We start from the raw sequence: 18,206 nt of genomic DNA, 5'->3' as shown, positions 1-18,206 counted from the left end.
CTCGGAGCAGAGGAAGGACCAGGCCAGGCTCTGCTGGCGCGCCCCTTTTCGTGGTATGCGTTCGCGAACCCCTTTCGCAGCCGCGCAGATCGAACCGCCGGTGGCGTACGTGACCACTCGCGGGGTACCCATCGGTCGCCGGAAGCGCTCTCGCGATGATGATGATGATGATGGGCCGATGGAGCAAGGTATAGCGGCGGGGTATGCGGTAGTGGCTGATCTCACGCACATGAGCTTGACAGGGTGGCTAGCGGAGGAAGGGGGTGCGAACAGTGGAGAACGAACCGCTAATGGATTGAAGGGAGAGAGGTCAGGCAAGGGGGGAGTGTCACTCACACACACAAAGCAACCCACTAAGCGCACGTGCGTGTGGCAAAGATTGAACGAACACCAACGAAAGGGCTCGCCGCCCGTACACGATTTGCGCAACTCGCGCAAGCCCCCGGCGGATCTCGGGCGTTCATCGCGGGCGAACCGTGGCCACTGGGAGTTACTCACGCACTCGCTTCCTAGCCGATGATGGCGGCGGCGGCTGTGCCAAGGTGCACTGTTCATCGTTCATTTTAATTCACGACGAAGCGCCAGCGCGAACGGACGTTCGACGTCGAGACGGACGCGTTCCCGGCCTGGTCCTGTGCTGTGTGTGTCACACGATACCACCAACCCCACTTCACCCATCCAATAAGTGTTGTTCGCGCTAGCGAGAGTGAAACAGAGGACCATCGAGCGTGAACGAGATATAGCGATCGCGAGGGAACCAGCAGCGAGGCTTCTCCTCAATCGATTCTCCACACACACGATATTGTGCATTTTTCATCTGGTCTGCTCCTCTCCTTGGGGCCTGCTACGATAAATTGCTGTGCTGTGGCGAGTGCGTCTGTGTGTGGAGAAGTTGTGTCCACTTCAAGCGGAGTTCGCTTCGTCTCCGTACTCTGTGGGGTGTGTTCGACGACCACGGTAGTTCGTGCGTGCGTGCGTGCGTGCTTCGACGTGCAGCGACTGTGTGAGTGAGTGTTTGGAAAGGTGAGATTACGCTGGTGTTGTTGTTGCCGATGGTAGTGCTGGGTCTCTTGGACACCGAAAAGGGCTGCAAATAGAAATGGATGCTCCCCATCATCATCAGCATCATCATCAATGATTTTGGGGAGGCTATGTTGCTGCGAGAGCGAGAGCGGTATCTCGTATGCCCTCTCGCGCATCGCACATAATCTCAGGGAAAACCGCGGCTGCGGCGATGGTGGCCACCACCATGTACGTCATCGTTTATCGCTCTACTCCTCGGAACCACCATCATCATCATCATCCCCATCATCATCTCGAACGATGAGTGATAGTGTTGTGTTGGGGTGTGTCTGGCTGTGTGCGTGTGTGTTTGCTTGGTTGGGGCCGGAAGAAGTGTTAAAGGGGAGCAACCCCTATCATCGTCCTCTACCCCAAAAAGACCTTCGCATCGCCGCCCTTACGATGTGGACTCTGCTCCCCGTGTGGCTGCGTGCGTGCGTGCGTGCGTGCGTGTTTGCTGTGAGGCCCGCGTTTGCTGTGTGTGTGTGTGTTTTCGCGTATTTCTCTTCCTACCGCGGCGCCGTCTCCTCGTTCGGACTCCTCGTCCATTTTCACTGCACTTTTCACGCTCTACAAACGTTGTGTGAGGGGCTCCACCTCCGAGTACCACCATCATCGCAACGCGCATTCTCCAGCGCGATTGCTTACTACGATGATTGTTTGTTTCGAAAGTGGGACGACGGCGCCGGGCGTGGTAGTGGTTGATAGAGTGAGAGTGCAGCGCAAGGGAAAGGGCGCAGTGTCAGTGGATACGGACGGGGGGTTGAGAATGAAAAAACAAAAAAACGTCGATAAATACTACCAGCTCGCCCCTCCGGACAACTAAACAAACATTCGCGTGTCTCTCGGTATCGCTGGTGCTGCTACTCGCATTTTATCACTCCGATACGGCTGTGGCCTAACCTACATTCGTGTGTTCCCGTTCCGGTGCATGAGAAGCGCTGGGGCAGTTGGCAAAATGGATCATGGCAGAGCGATAAGAAGGAGTAGACTATTTGTTTATGAAGCACCATATACTGATGAATTTGCTGCTCTATCACTATTAAATATGATACGAAGCCGTGCAAACAGCTGCCGCGGTGTGAATGACTGTTGTTGTCTTAACATCATCAAGTGTTAATTAACAAGTTGTCGGTCAAAGTACACTTTGCTTAAGTAAGGCATCAATGGCCAACTTGACAGCATCCTATATGCCCGAAAAATGAGATTATATTAAATATTTGGAACTAAAAATATAATGTTGTTAGATAAAAAACTATCCAACACAAAAGGAAAATGCTGTGAAAAGTCCTATTTCCATCGGCGCCGTGTGATAGTACCCTTTGCCCATCTCTCGGTCTGCGGTGTGTAGTATGTGTCTGTGTGTACGCACGATGGGATTGTCATTCGCGTCCTGATGCTGCTGTTGTTGTGTGGGTTTTGTTTATAAATAAAGTGCGTTGTTTTGCTTTTGCGGGCTGGCGTTTTCCTTCCTCGTCACCGCGCGCTCGTCACCTTGTCTGGCTACTACCACTTCAGCTCTGGCAGCTAGCAGCACAACACAACACGCGAAGCCATACAAGTAGCAGATGAGATGTGGATCGGTGAAATCGGGGTTAGAGCTAGGGGTGGGGTAGACACGGAACCGAACGTACCGTGATTTTATTTATACGACTCGGTGACAAACACACACATACAAGCGTAGATACACACACACACACACACACGCACGCGTATCAACTACCACCCAAAAGGGAGGGGTGCAATGGTTCGTTCTGCCACCCTGCCATTTTGCACCCTGGGAAAACTACTGGGAAGTAAGCTAGCCCATCGTACACGCCACTGCAATAGTGTGCGGCATCTTCGTTTAGCGTCGTTCCGTCCGTCTGCGGAGGGAAACGGTGTCACCGTTGTGACGAACGAGCGAACGAGGAGAAGACCCTTGGTTGCACCCCTCGCGTACACTCGTGCCAGGGGAGAATGTTGTACACCATGTGTATGGGGTGCAAATCTAATCATTCTTATCGCGCGCACGGAAGCACCGGAATAGCAGCAAGACGACCAAGTGCGGACCGACAGCAAGAAGGAAAATCAATTTCAAATGGTGACGATGGTGGTGCGAGGGGTTTTTTTGTGATTAAAATCCCCGATCTTTCGCGTCCGGTGGAAACCCGTGTTCTCACGGACGACGGACGGATAATTCGCCCTCCCTGCTTTGTTCAACCCTAACCCATTCCACCCTCCCCTTCGCTCTCTCTATTTCTCTCTCTCTCTCTTTCTTTCTCTGTTCCTCAAGCTAGCGCCACCGTCAATGATTGTGAATGATCGAAAGGGAAGAAATAGAAGAAGGGTGTGAAAGCTACAGGGCCGGCCGGCCGGCCGCGATACCACTGCCAGTGAAAACGTGTGTGTTCGAGCGCCTGGGTAGTTGTGTTCATCGGGAAATTGTGAAAAATCTCAGCCAGTGCAGGTCGCTGGCGCTTTAAATTAATAATTTATCAATCCTCATCACAAAAATCACGAAATCAAAGTGTGTGTGCGTTTGAGTGTATGTGTGAGTGTGTTTGTGTGCGAGTGCCTGTATCGATCTAGCTTTTGCTTACTCAAGGTGTTCAAAAATATTTTGCAAATAATCTTCTGCACTGCCACCTCCGCGTCGTAATCGATGCTTATCTACTGCCAGCAAAGGGGGTTGATACCGTCTGCGCTACCATCACTGCCGCCGCATTAGCGTCGTGTGTAAATCTAAGGAGCAATAGAAAGAGGAAAAGTGTTCAAAGCGTGTTCAAAGCGAGCGAAAAAAAGGTAGGCAAAGTAGGCCCCTTGTGTTACTCGCCGGAGTCAGGGTTCAGCTTTCCAGAGGGAAGATCACCTCATCTCCCTTAACGAAACGAACAAGAAACGTTCGACATCGACTTCCAGGACAGAAACAGAACGAAAACAACATTACTTTCCACCGAGGTAAGTGTAGAGGGCAATCATTGCAGTAACATCCCTGAGCCCCATAGGTTCGACCCTGACCAATCGGTAGAAACACAGCAAGCTGTGCCACAAAACCGACCACTGTCTGGGCAATCAAGGGCCAACCCAGCCCCCGCCCGGTACCAACCAGCCCACCTGTGATTGCGCTTCAACCTTCGCCTGCAATTCGGTTCGCATGCCCGCCGTGAAATGCATCCTACGCTACCGGAGTTGCATTTTCGCCCTCTCTCTTTTACTCTCTCTCTCTTTTTTCGTCACGGACAAAGATGCAACGCCACGGGAGTGTGTCTGGTCTGGTCTAGTGAATCGACCATCGTATGGCTGGCACCACACCGTCTCTGTTTGTTGTTTCGCATTGTTCCACCACAGTGCGCTCTGTTAGTGTTTGTGCAAACGCGCTTCTCAGCGCTTCACCAGGTACCGCACTGGTGGCAGCACAGCCACGGAAGCGAATCCTTGCTGCAGTGATGGACGTGAAGCTAGGAAAAAGGACGGGAGCGAGGGCGAGGGAGAAAATCGATCCTTTGGATATGCAAGCTGCCGGTGGAAAGTGATGAAAATGGTTTATCGCGCATTCGCTTTCCCACTAGCTAGTAGAGCTAGCGAGACATTGGCAAAGCTCTTGTTTCGTTTGGCAGACACTTCTTTGTCCGTTGCTAGCCTTGCACCACACCGTATCGCATCGGTGCATCGGGGTGTGTTCCGGTTATTAGATTTTCCCTTTACGGCCTTTTGTCTAGTGTGCACCATCATCACAACCAACCACCAGCAGTACGAGAGAAGGGACCCTTTTTTTAGCTAGAATGGACGGACGGCGAGAGATAGAGCGAGAGACAGAATTGAATGATTTATGATCCGTTGTGTATGTCTTCTTCTCGTTAGCTCTAGAACTCTGCTCTTTGTTGTGGTGTTCTACCCATCTGGAGGCAACTCTTGGTTGAAATGGTTTGCCAGCTTGCTGTGTTTCGATTCGGCTGGGCATGTCATGAGAACGCTCTGGAAAAGGGCCTTTTTAGATGCAAAGAAGAAAGATCGTGATAAGGAATCGAAGTTGAATTGATGCGTCCACATTGAATCCAAGGGAACAACACGGATACGAAATCAACGAGGAACGAAGGCGCTTTGGTCGCGAATGATGAAGGTTAGTGAAGCCGATGATCGCACTAGTAGCCTGATAAGTAACTAGCGTCGGTGTTGCATCTCGAGGAAAACATATTTTGAAATAACATTGTTGGTCGCAGCTTCTTGTAAACATTAGCCTCAGTTACTTCATCAGTCCCAGTACCAGTGTTCTATCTGATCAGCTTGCTGGATCCGTTCATCAAACGCTCCATCGATGAAGGAAAGATGCACATGAATAACAGACAAAACGTTTAGCAATCACACTGACGCACACACACACACACACACACACTTTGGAACATACCGAGACAACAGACAAAGATGTGTGGTGGGGGGGACCAGGGAACCGGCGGGTGGAGTGAAGCCATGGAATGGAGAAGAAGGTCTAGAATATGTAGGTCACACGTTTATTACACACGCCAGCGCACCACCCCGGCCCAGGCAGTGTTGTGCTATGTGTATACACGCACGCACTCACTCACTCGTTCGTCCGCGACCATCGTTGTTTGTTTTCTGTATTTGGCCTTCTCCGGGGTGTCTCTCTGTTGCCGTTCCTCGTTTTCACTTCCGCCGCCCGGGTTCTGTGTGCATGAATAGGGGTAAAGACGGGAAGAAAGGGAAGTGGTTTTGTGTGTGTGTGTGTGTTTGTGACCATCCTATCCTGGCCATCCGTAAGCCGCACTTCCGCACCACTTCCATTCATGTAGCCCAAGACACCATCCGGTTGTTAGAAGCAGCGTACTTCCGTCAGCGGCCTTCCTAAGGCTTTAGGATCTTTAAGTACATGTGTATGAGTGTGTGTGTCCCCTAATGCTTCCGGTAGGATAAGAAAACTATTGCTTTCTTTTCCGGGCCATTTGGAAAGAAGAATCTTCCGTCTCAGCGAGAGTACCAGCACTACAATGTATAAACGTTATTGGTTTCAAGTTTGTATCGAGCGCACCTGCCACCGTCCTGGAACTTATCAATCCACCGTTGGTTCTGGTATCGCGAAGAAGGCCTTGAGGCAATTTTATTTCATTGCTTTTTCGTTCTACATCCGCTACTCGGGCGAAAGAGAGTGCCTAGACAGCAAAGCAGGCGCTTCGGCTCGGCTTCCACGGTGACGATGGTGGCACCATTATGGTGGGCCAAACCGAGCGTTCTCATTTCTTGCCACCGGCGCAGCGCTGATGGCGGTGGAAGCTAATGGCGAAGCTTCTTTTTTATGAAGCCATCCTCTCTTTCGCTCTCTCTCTCTCCGTCTCTCTCTGCCTGTTCGACACCAAATCCCTCTGAACGCCACCACCGTTCCGATCGGGTGAGCTCCATTTTGCTGCGGTGCAGTTGCAACGCAATGCACCACCACCGGCTGCTCGGCCTTCTTTGTCCGGTATCGGTTCACTGTGTGCAATTTAGTTGCATTCACTTGAACAACCCGCTGCCACACACATCTATATAGAAGCTCGCTCTGTAGAGGAGTAGGTCGTGGTGTGCGACTTGGCCGCGGTGCATTATAATGTCTCGAAAATGCATTCCGCGTGCGTGTTGTCGCCATCTGGTGTGGGTGGTTGGAATTGGCGCTGGCTAAAATTAGGTTGATTACCTCAGTTCACTCAGTTTGTGAGGGGGGGGGGGGGGGGGGTGGAAGATGAAGATGGTGGTGCGGTGTGGCATGAACATGCAAATAAACTGTACACTTAACACCGTACACCACCAGCAGCAGCAACAGCAGCAGCAGCAGCAGCAGCAGCAGCAGCAGCAGCAGCAGCAGCACCACCAGCACCACCAGCAGCAACAGCAGCAGCAGCAATAGCACGATCACCGTGTACCACCTACGGAGATCCGATCGGCAGATTGATGCACCATTCATCACGGATCGTGAAGGTGAACCCCGGTCGGTGGATTGTGAAAAACGTGGACCCACCCCCGGGGGGGTGGGTGGTGCATTCTTGACTGTTCGGTTGTGCAGCGGTGTGCTAGGCACCACAATAGACCGTGTATTGGGGTGCACTTCCTCGGGATCTAGGTCGAGGATGGCATCGCGTGTTTGTTCGCTCGTTCGCCACGGTTGACGTCAGATCTGGCAACAACTAGGCAGGCCCCCCCCCTGGCTCTGGCAAGACAGCTAAAGTGGTCGAGCTTTTGGCTTGATTTTCGTTCGGTTTTTGGGGCCGAAAGTTGCCTCCGCCAAAAGGAAGGTTCCGATTTTTGAAGGCTTCACGGGGCTCCATGGCTTTTGCGGTAGGTCCGGGATTTTGGCTAAAGGTCACAATCCCCGCGGGGCTTCGTCGTCTGTTTAGACAGGCCGCGTTTGTATAAATAGAAGACATTTGCTTGAGCTGGTGTTTTTGGAAGGACTAGAGTGGCTTCGCTTATCGTGCTTTTAGATGCACGCAGTGTTTGTTCTGTTTCGTGATGATTGCGCAAGAAAGGGTTGTCTTATGTAGTTGTTCCAGTGATAATGGGTTGGCCATTATGCAAGAAATGTTTCTTTCGTTAGATTTTGTTAAAAAAAAACTTAAAATAAAAGATTGCCTTCTCCAACAATGCAATTGTCGAAGAAAAGCTCGTTATAAATATTGTTCACTCTTCCTTCATACGTGGGCCTGATTACCAAAAACGAATGTCGCATCATAAGGCACCCCCATTCATTGCTAGCATCTCCTCCCACCTAGAGGCAAAACAGAGATGAGGTTGGTGATCTGACGATGTTGGCTGAAGCTTCCTCGACACACACCAAGCTTCAGCGCTCCATGCCATCGCTCGGTTGATGCTGATGTTCCAAAGCAGCTATCATCACCACCATCTCCAACCATCACGTAGCAGCATATGATGCCGCCGCTAGCCAGTTCGATGGTGAGTGAGCGTTGTTTGACCTCCTTGAACGGCGGTGACCAAACGAAGGAATGCTTTCACGTGATACAGGGAACCGAGTGGAGAAATGCATTTTTCAAACAATGTGTGGCGGTGGTGGAGGTGGGGGTGTGGCGGGGGAGACAGTGTTTGAGGTGGGATTGGCTGGTGGCAGAAGAAGGAGCAGACCGCGGGACCGAGCGCTCTCGCGTAAGACGTGAAAGGGCTTTCTCAAGAGCTCGAAGAGGAGGGGCCGGTGTGTTGTCTTTCTCTTGGGTTGTTCTCGTTTCACCAAACCGGGGGAATGTGTGTTTCCATCCGGGTTTCTCGACGAAAACAAAATGGTCTCTTGTGGCCAGAGTGTTTGAAGAAGAAGAAGAGCCATGGTTTGATGTTTGACTTTAGTTTGGGTTATTTGAACATCTGAAATGATGCAGAAGAGCTCAAGTTATAGTTGTTTTAGTCCTATACCATACGTTGTAATTTCAGTTTAGGGCTTGAGGACTTCAGATTTGATTTAAATATTTTAATATAATATTTGAAAGGTTTTTTTTTGCAAAATTTACAACACCCTTGAACTAATCGTTGCTCGGCGCAATAAATTACTTCTCGGGCAGATCTTTCGCGGTTCGCGTTTCACACGTCGATTCGATCCGACCAGAAATGGATCGAAATGGAAAGTGGAATCGCCTGCCAGGTTATCAAATGATTGCGCGTAGTTTGGGCCGACCGTACTTACCGAAAGTTCGCACCACACAAACAAACGGCTACAACAACCCCTTAATGCGGATCCGCGCCTTGGCCGCCGTTTCTTTATTTTTCGACCATTGGATCCGTGAAGTGCCCTAAAATCGTGGGTAGTTTGGCAGTTCCGTCTTTCTTCCCTCGCCGTTGACTTTGCTGTCATGTGCTCCACGTGCTCATTTAAATGTGAAATGCAATCTCAAATGCACACTGTACTCATAAAGCAGCGAAGAAGGATGTTGATGAATGCTGTGCTGTGCTGTGAGCTGGCGGACCCCATTATGCAATGCACTCTGAAAACGTCATCCTACACAGATCGTTCGGGCGCCCTGGGGTCTGTACGCGGCAATAAAACTTGCCATTTTTCTTTTGCTTTTTACCTTCCCGTCGTGAAGTTGTGAAGGTTTTCGAAGCAACAAAGAGGGGGAGGGGAATTTTTGCATTACACATGACACAATAAAGTCGCGAAAAAACCGCAAAAAAAGTAATATTAGAAAGCTTTTTCAACCGGGGAGGGGACGGCACGGCAATGTGCATGCACTCGAGGTTATACAATTTAGCCTCGTGCTGCGGTTTTTACTGCATTTGGTTTGGTTTGTGGTGCACTTTTAAAGTGGCATTTGCTTACGTTCACTGGTGCGTGGAAAGTTAGCCGACAGTGGAGCGTGCTCGTGATTGCGAGAAGAAGAAGAGGTTCAGGTAAACGGCTGCTCGTTGATCGAGGCCACATGATGAGAAACACACAACTACCATCACAACACACACAGTGACTCTGTGCTATCTATGATCAATGCACACACACGCTGCTGTGTTCTCGAGATGCATTTGAAATTCTGTGGCACAGTCTCCTACTATAATAAGGCCTCCTTTTATAAACCACGATCACCCTTCGTATACAGGGGGCGGGGTCGAATGATGCACTTAAATTGCATCACGGCGTCATCACCGCTCGCATCGCTGCGGCCCCCATGATCATGTAGCCGATCGTTCGTTGGTTTGCGAAAATCCAACCACACAAACCTCAGCAAAAAAACCCCGTTAGATCGTGCTTGTGGATGACTAGTAGACTGGGTGGGTTAGTTTAGCGTTGTTGTTGTTGGGGTGCACTTAGCTAGCGTGCACCGCAAACGTATAACGGTGTTTCCGTAGGCCCTAACGGAGCTTTTTCGATGCACCGTCGGAGAGAGAGTGAGTGCAAATGGCATCGCGGTCAAAGCGGCATATGTGTGAAACAGCACCACCATTCCATATGCTGGTTAGAGGAAGAGTCAGGAACACATCTCAAGGGTTTTATGATCCGATGCAAGATGAATTCTTCCTTCTTTCATGTTCATGTTTCATGTTGCGCGGTGCTGCGCTGTATTGTTTGCAAATGTAGGTTAAATAGATTCATTTCATATGTTTGAATATTAAATGCCATCGGATCTAGCATGTTTCTTCTAAACGATACTATTAACTCCACGTGCATTGTTGTGCCATCGCGTGATGGACGTTGTGTTAAGCGATTGTAACGTTCGTTACATAAAGCCCCCCTATGCCGGCGGAAGACAAACATAGAAGAGTAAAACTAAAAAAAAACACAAACTCCAACTAAAACAAACAACAACCGAGAGGCTTCAGAAAGATAGAAATAGTTATTTGCTTTTTGCTTGAAGCGCCTGACGGCAAACAAAGAACGAACGGGAAACACGGAACGTGCAATCAATTCCGCCTCTGTCGGTCCCTGTCCGCACTGGTCTGGCTTTACGGTTGGCGAGTGCAAGATCATTAAAGCCCCACGATCGCGCTACGGGGACCCGTTGATGGCGACAGCAGTGGCGCCGGAAGGGGGAGCCGGGGGGTCGCGTTGTTAGTGCAGCAACTAACCCATCGAGGCGCTCACCACCATGTCGTTGTGTTGTGGATGCATTGCATTCTATCTCTATGGCACGGCTGCATTGCTAGGAATAAGCTTCACCGACACACACCGTCGATGTCGCGTAATGTCACGTCAGCGGTAGTTGCCACTGCTGTGGTTGTTGTTGTTTTTGCTGCTGCTACTGCTACTGCTACTGCTACTGCTGCCCTCATCGTCGTCCTCGTTGTCGTGACTGTCAGCTCGTCGCTTTATGCTGCCGACGGTGCGACCTCAACGCGACCGGGCAGAGTGCAGTGCAAAGGAAGGAGAGCTACTCAGAAGGTTGGGCTCCCGCTCATGCCAACCACCACCATCATCATCATCATCAGCACACTCGAGATGAGCTCGTCTGAGCGCTTCCTGTAGTGTCACGTAATGCTGATGTTGACGGTTGGTGGTTTTGTTTTGTCTTATGCACCGCAGTCTCGCTTGCAGCAAACCATTTCGAGATTAAAGATGCGGAGACTAAGATGATGGATGCACAGACTAGAGAACACGCTCCGGTGGACTGTGAAAACGTGTATGATGCAATTGCATCCGCGCGCGGTTAGGGAAATTGAATTTAATTGGCCGCATCGTGCCGCTACTTGTGTGTTGGGCGTTTAGAATAGGGCTATGTGGGCCCTATCAAATTGGCCTGGTGAACGGTGGATGACAGGATTCATTGAAAAGGTTACCCTAGATCAAGACAGCGGTTCGCCAATGTTCTGTTAGCATAGGTCATGGAATGTCAGGGGAATGCCATTAGTATTTGATCAAGTCCAGGTTTCTAGTGGAACTAACTACCTTTAGGAATACATGATTCTTATCCCAATGGTTTTCAAATAATTTGTAAATTCCAGTTAGTGATAAAAAGTTGTACCAGAGTCAGTAGACTCTTCCGTTCCTTCCGCGTTATAAGATCCGGATCCTTGATCGCACAGCCACATTAAATCACCTCTAACGCGCTTCCTAGCTTTCAGTGACATTTATTGCAGTTTAAGTGCCGCACTCAAATGTCACCAAACGACCGGAAACGGATGGGCGCGGATGCGTGCGCTTGGTTTGTCACGCGTCACGCATCGTGCTTGAGAGGACGATGAGACGACGGTGAGAGAGCATGGCATCATTAACGAAGCATCCACATACTCTTGTCAAGATGACTTGCTGGCTGAGCGATCGTGTTCCGCCTCGACATATGGCAAAGCGGTAGCGGTATCTCAGGGTTTTGGATTAGGACCCGGAGACCACGTGGTCTTTCCCGGGCATTTTCTCCATCGTTACTCAGAAGCCCACTTAGTAGCTTGTACACATATTTCCCGCTACAATCGCTTGGAGAGACCCCAGGAATTCCATCACGTATTCCCATGAATCATGCCGCGTACCGCTTAGCGCGGACGGCGCAGGAGCTACTGGATATCGTAGTTTTGTGGAAATTACGTGTTTAAGGAGCGAAATCACGAACACGCGCGTTTCGTGTCAACGTCCGCTGACAAAAGTGACCAGTACAGCGCGGTACTCATCAGCTGTTTCTAGGCCCCGGAGCAAATGCAAATGTCGACGAATCATCAACGATTACGCGGAATTTCGCGTGACTAGGACGTTGGCCATTAACGTACTCCTATCCGACTAGTGTAAACTCGTCCGGGGCGCCTCTGACGTTAGTTGGTGACGTTGGCTCCTGTTCATTTGGATAATCCCTCCCCACTTTATCGCCATTAGTGACGTGCTGCTCTCAGCTCCACGACGCGCTCTCGAGGAGTGGTTCCACCACGGACGCGCTCTCGCTGTGTATAGAATGAAACGAAAGATTCAACATTGGTTTGATGATGAATCGACCATTAATCTGAGTTCCGTTGCGTTACTCGCGGCCGTGTTCGCGAGGTTCGCGCTTCAAGTCAGATCGCACATGTGGAACTCCCCAAAATGAGCTTATCTGTGTGGCCAGGCAGCTGGGGACATGCGAGGGAAAATAAGCATGGGACCATCCATCCCTTATCAATTTTTATATGCTCCTTCACACAAACCGACGCTTATGTGTCGCTCGCCGCGGTGTATGGTGTAAGAGTATAATTGAACATTTGCACTTGAAAATGGAACATAAACCATCATCTTTACAGCCGCCACCGGTACCATTTGTTGCCGGCAATAAATTAAAATAAATAGTTGGAACTTACGAGATCCTCTCTAATGTAGCGCACGCGTGTGTGTGTGTCTGCCCTCCTCATAACCAAACGCCACTGGTCGTCAGCAAACCATCTGGAAATGCGTTTCCATCCCGTTCCACGGACGCTCGCGTGTCTTCTCTCGGCACACCGTACGGTCTTACGGATGGAACCAGCCGGATGGATGGCAAGAACCAAGGCAAGGAAGAGAGGTAAAGGAAAACACATAGACCACCGTACAGCCGGCATGTTCTCTTCTTTAAGCACTTCACGCAAGGGTCTCCGGTGAACGTGAGCAGGGTTTAAGGTCTCGTAGTTGTTGTTTGAGTTGCTGGCGTTTTTAGAGGGGCTTACTTATGTTGCGGTATGCGTGCTGCGGACGTGCGTACCTCGGTGTTGTCGTCAGGGTGGCTGGTAGAGGACGATAAATGTGTCTCGTTGGATTTGCTGTCCCCGCTTCCGGCCAGCTGTTGCGTTGTCGTCGTTGCCGTTGTTGTCGTTTGTTATTATTTTTATCTCGCCAACACACCACCACAGTGGCTATGGCCTAACGGTTGATTCCGCCAGTGGGTTTCAAGAAGATATTTATTTACTATGTTTTTTTAAAAAAAAATCAATGCTCTTAAGGACAACTGCAAAGATGCATTTTCCGAGACTGTGCAGTACGTATGTTTCTGAAGAGCAGCTGAGAGGGAGCGGTCGGTCGGTCGATCGTCTGTTAACGAGCCGATGTGCATGACCTACTCAATAGCGACAATTCAGGGTACACCAGCGACCACCCGTTCGGCACACGTCCGGTTGGGAGAGGGTGCAAAAGCGAAAAGAAAATAAATCGCAGTTTTCCCGATCTTTCTGCCGCACACCACACGATCCGGGAGTGGTTGCACGATCGTGTTTTCACGCCATGCGCCAACCTCCTTCGCCGCACTGCTGCTCCCACATACACAGACACACACACATACGAAAAAGAGGCCGACCAGTTCGGTTGTGCAGCGAGCGATCTGCGACGAAAGAAACAAGCGAAAAGATTAATTCTCGGACCAATCGGGGCCAACATCATGATGCTGCTGCTGTTGCTGCTCCTTCAGTGGTTGTGTGATTTGGTGAGCGGGTTCAACGAACGTTCACTTTACGTTCTCGCTGAGTAAGGTGTGTGTGTGAGAGAAACGCGGGGGGTGGGTGGTAGCCAACAGTGGGGGATGGAATCGAATCATCAACTTGACCGTTTCCACCAGCCCCAGACTCCAACAATCCGGCAATGCCTTTGGAGTACCGTACACACACACACACACACACAACGACGACAACGACGACAGCGACGACGATCCCCATCGCTCCCCAGTGGTCTCGACGTTTCATTATTAACAACTGGAGAGCCAACCAGCCCTCCAGGGACCGGGAGAGCTGTCGCGGTGGGGACTCTTTAACTGTTTTGTGCCATTTTTCGGTCAACGCCGTGGATGCGATGACGTCACAGTGATGATGGTGAGCCAGCACTGGCTGTCTGTCTGGTGGTGGTGTCGCCGTGGTAGTGTGGTCGACACGCCATGCTTTTTGAACCCCCTCCAGGGTGGTACGGAATGTTGCTGCTGTCACAGGAGGTGACACAGGTAAACCACGATCTTCGTAAGCTCTCTCTCGCTCTCTCGCATCTAGCTTAGGCCACCAGACTCTTGCGGTTTGCCGGTGCCTTGTCTAGGCATATTCGCGCCCGAAAACCGTTACCGAATATCGCGTGTTCGCGAGAGCGATAGAGACCGGTTTGCGAAAAGTTGTCTGTTGTGCGCAGATTTTTGTTTATGTGCTGCGCCTAGGAATGTGGTTGTTGATTCACGTGCGCCAAGAATGGAGACGCCCGGAGTGTGAAGTAGCTGGGAGCGGTAGGTTTGTTGCTATTATAGAATATGGCCATTTCTTTGGCCACCAGTTTCAACAGGTGCTCGGCGCAATGTTCTTTAAATTCTTGAATTGGTTCCCAGTTCCCGTTTTGAGAAGTGACAATTTGACGAATCGAGTACTCCGCGTAACCAAAACTACTAACCACCACCTCATACGCATTAATAAGTGACAACAAAACAAAACGCATTCATCTTTTCGTGGTGTTCGCGTCGCCGTCGCCGTCGTTATGGCAACGAGGCGGAGGAGCAAATTATTAAAGAAAAACCCGTTTCTTATACCTCTTCCCACGTGTGTCCTCGCTCTGTCCTCGCCACCGATGATGGTGTATGTAAAGTATTCACGTTCACTTACGCATTGGCCCTTTTCCTTGTTTTCGTGTGCGGAGTGATACTGTAGAACGGGAGAACGCTTTATGCACGTGCGATCATCGGCGGCTGGTTCTGGGGTGCTCCAGTACAAACTCGTCATCTCGACATCAGCATCTGAAAGAGGCAGGCGAACGAGAGTGTGTTTGTTGTGACGCACGCTCTGTAAACAAACAATAATCGGCGGCATTGGATGCTGCGAGTACTTGCCGATCACATGCTGATTTGTAGTGTGTTGTTGTTTTTGTTGTTATTGGAGCACTGATTAGAAGAAGATTTCAATTCCGCCAACTGGAGGCGTTCAACGTTTAACGCATTTAATGCGTTGGCCTATTGGTATTAAGAAAAAAAAAACCAAGCTGGGCCATTAATCGCTTCAACACCAATGCTGATTTTGCGTTATGATACGATTAACTATAAAATAATTCAATTAAGAATTAATAAAAAAAAACGTTGGAGGGCGTCCAGCTAAACCTGATTATTGAACCGTTTATGCCATTTTTACTGTGGCTCCTGTTTGTGACCATAAAACGGAAGACATCTTATGCGATGATGCATATAAGATATGAAGGAGCTATATGCGAGCCCCCCCCCCCCCCCACCAATACGGTCCGATTTCGGTTGAATGATGATCGCCTACCGCCGCACGGGGTCCCTATGCGCGCATAAATCATAAACGGTTGTCGGTATGGGTTTTTTTTTTGCTGCTGTAGCAATCGTTTAGGGGAATCCGTTCGTTTATTATCTATTTTCCCGTTTATTTTTTATAATCCGTTCCCAAATCAACACGAAAGGAAACCAATTTCTTCGGCGCATTAAATCGGGTTTTTTTGAGGAGAGATCACTCCCTCTTGCTGCTTTCCTCCCCCTTTCCGGAGCTGCAGCAAACGTGAGGCACTTTTCAAAGGTGAGTTTACGATCCGTTGCCGTGCTATAAACGCGCATTGTGTGGCGGATCACTGTGTTTATTGAGGCTGGGCCCGTCTCTCGGGAACGCTCGTTCGCTTGTGTGTTGCGTTTGATCTTCATTGCAAACACACGCACACACGCACATAATGGTAGACGGAAAAGGGGTACACCTCGCGTGGACGCACATGCCGAGGGACAGCATGTTTAAAAAGGAAGATGCTTGATCGCTCTTTGTGTTCTTTGTTTGTGTTCTGGTTCGATGCTTAGAGAGAGAGAGAAAGAGAGAGAGGGAGAGCGATATGAAGGGATCAGGAGAAACGGCAGAAAGAAGGGGGGGCTGATCGTCTGGAAGGAAGCAGGTATGCCAGCCAGGGATATATCTAAGCGCAAAAAAGTGGTCGGAAAACGGAGTAGAGATGGCGAGAACGAGTCGCTAAAATGAAGACGAAAAGTTTATTGAACCTTTCGGTGGGGTTGGGGGGGGCTGGTCGGCGGGGCAACCAGCAGCACCGGCCGTGGCGTCCCATCAACGCGCGATCGCGCACACACAACCGCATCCGCTGGCAGCGAGCTCCACGGCGCAGACACTCTTTCGCGCGGATGAACGCATGAAGCGATCGCGATCGCGATCGCGATCGTGTGCAAAACAGAAAGGTGCCGGCTGTGGTTCATTTCGCTCGCCATCTTTCCATCGCGAGAGATCACCGCTGTAGAGGCTGTGCAAAAGTGCATATATAGCCGTCATCGGCCGGCGGCCGTTTTCGGTAAGGGGATTTAGCATTTTGCTCGCAGCAGCAGCAGCAGTACCAGGGCTATGTGTGTCAGACGTTTGACGTTTACGACTTTTGTGGCGTTGTGCGATCTGTTTGCCCCACAGCTGATGTTTTATGTCTTTATTTAAATGGTCATAAACTGTAACCAGATTAACGCTCTCGCTCTCTGGTATATCGCTTTTTTGTCGTTCATTTCGTTCGTTTGTCCTTATCGCCATTTACTACTATACTTTACTACTTTGTATTTAAAAAAAAAACTATTTACCGGTTTACTTTTGCACAACGTGTCTTTCCTGTGTAGGTGAATGGAACGGAAGACACACCATCGTCTCATGTATAGCAGGGGTATCCGGCGTAGCTGACACATATTCAAATTCTTACTATAAGAGCTGCAGTCCTTCATTACACAACGCCACACAACAGACGACACAGAGCGCCCTAAATTCGGGCTCCTGGGGTGAAAAAGAAAGTGGACAAAAGGAAGTGCGCGCGCGGGCACGTGGTTTTTACGCGAGTATCCCGTTGCCCCCCCCGGCACCTGTGCCAGTGTGCCCCCTCCCGTTACTCCTTCCGATCGCCGAGGGCAATGGTATAAAGGATAGGCATAATTGCATCCCTGGGATGGGGCGATGCGACGGGAAGCGGTTGGTTGCGTACAGGTTTACTCGTGTGAGGATCCGGTTTTCACTTCTTCGTTGCGCTTTGCTGTTCGTTTTGACGTTCTTTTTGCATTCCTGTTGTGGCCGGAGGAATTGATCGGCGATTGTTAATGATTGTTTATTTTTCTCCCTTCCGCCCCTTCCTCTTTTTCTGTTTTATCATTTTTAAGAGACACTGACAAGTGATATTTTCTGCAGGATATGTTTGGTCGAATCAGCTGACTTCGGTTGTAGGGAGAACGAGTGAGGCAGTATTACGACGTCATAAAGGGATAATATCCGTAATGTTTGTCGAAAACAAATAAGAATGTTTTTTAATCCTGCAAAGCGTGTTTGGTCATAAACATTTCAAAACAATTGAAAATGATACAAAGAAAAAACAACACACATGGCTGTAAAAAGGTATCATGAAGTGGATTTAAAAGTAGTTAAGCAAATAACAATACAAATGGATAATGCATAAAAATATCTCACAAAAAAACAAAAGATAATCTTAGTTATGTGTAAGATCTTATGTCATACTTATTTATTCGCCAAAAGGCATAAGCATATTTTATTGTCAAAGTACATTAACCGGTTTGCCTTATTCCATTCAATTTTTCATTTTATTTTATGGTTTCGTTTCAAAATTAATGGTTTTAGTTAATTTATTGTTTATTTAATGATAGATTACTTTCGTAAATCTTGGTCGATAAATGTGTGCGTGTTGTTCCACCTCAAAATATTCTCAACATCTGTTCTGAATGAAATATTCCGCCTGTTCAGCGCTCTTAAGGAAACAGCTGTGTCTATTTATTGACAAAGCAAAATATGAACAAGCTCGTTACGTAATGCGG

The 18,206-nt window shown here is 49.4% G+C and overlaps 1 protein-coding gene across 1 annotated transcript in view; it reads left to right on the top strand.

The window, feature by feature from the left end:
* LOC125949681 (histone demethylase UTY) overlaps window positions 1–18,206 on the top strand; it is a 73,023-nt gene that overhangs the window by 21,888 nt on the left and 32,929 nt on the right.

This window comes from Anopheles darlingi, chromosome 2 (assembly GCF_943734745.1).
Source record: "Anopheles darlingi chromosome 2, idAnoDarlMG_H_01, whole genome shotgun sequence".
NCBI lineage: Eukaryota > Metazoa > Arthropoda > Insecta > Diptera > Culicidae > Anopheles > Anopheles darlingi.
The sequence above is the reverse complement of the archived record's forward strand: the minus strand, read 5'-3'. Positions and strand labels throughout refer to the sequence as shown.